The sequence below is a fragment of the Varroa jacobsoni genome, unplaced genomic scaffold, assembly GCF_002532875.2.
Source record: "Varroa jacobsoni isolate VJ856 unplaced genomic scaffold, vjacob_1.0 scaffold_1326, whole genome shotgun sequence".
In the NCBI taxonomy this organism is placed as follows: Eukaryota; Metazoa; Arthropoda; class Arachnida; order Mesostigmata; family Varroidae; genus Varroa; species Varroa jacobsoni.
In genome coordinates, this window is record NW_019214228.1 from 110731 (window position 1) to 111369 (window position 639).

Sequence of the window (639 nt, forward strand, 5' to 3'; positions counted from 1 at the left end):
AGCTTTTCTTAATAAGCTAATTATTCATTCATTAATAAGCTAAATTACTTTTTTCCTGTGGTGAGTGGCCATTATTGTATCTCATGGCTGTAATACATAGCGTAACATGTTGCATTCGTAGATATTCTCCTCTAACTAAACTTTTATGTTGGTACGGTAGAGGTGGATTCTGAAAAGCCAATCGGCCAACAGTATAGATTCTCTGATAATAGCGTTCAATAATTCTACTGAACAAAGCTGCAGTAGCTAATCGATAATAATGTTTAAATAGAATGTGTCGCAAATGTGCAGTGGCGACATCTTGCGGCATTATGCGCTTGGCGTGTCTTTTGCGTTCGCGACTTGGCAATAATCTTTTTGCCTGAACACGGCGATTTCTGCGACGTTTTCGGACCCTCGAGCATTTTTTGTCGGTCTCTGGCAAACTGTGCAACCCAAACCTGTAACGTTTACCAAATTGAGCTCTGGTTCGCAACATATGACGCACGTAGCAGAAGTTCCATAGGGTATATGTTAATTGAACAGTGAAGCTTAATGTGAAAAACTACCCATTTTATTAATTGTATCCCAAGAAGTACTATTCCTTATATTGCTATTTAAAATAACTAGCCAGCTTGCTATTTGAAATGACCGTCATTG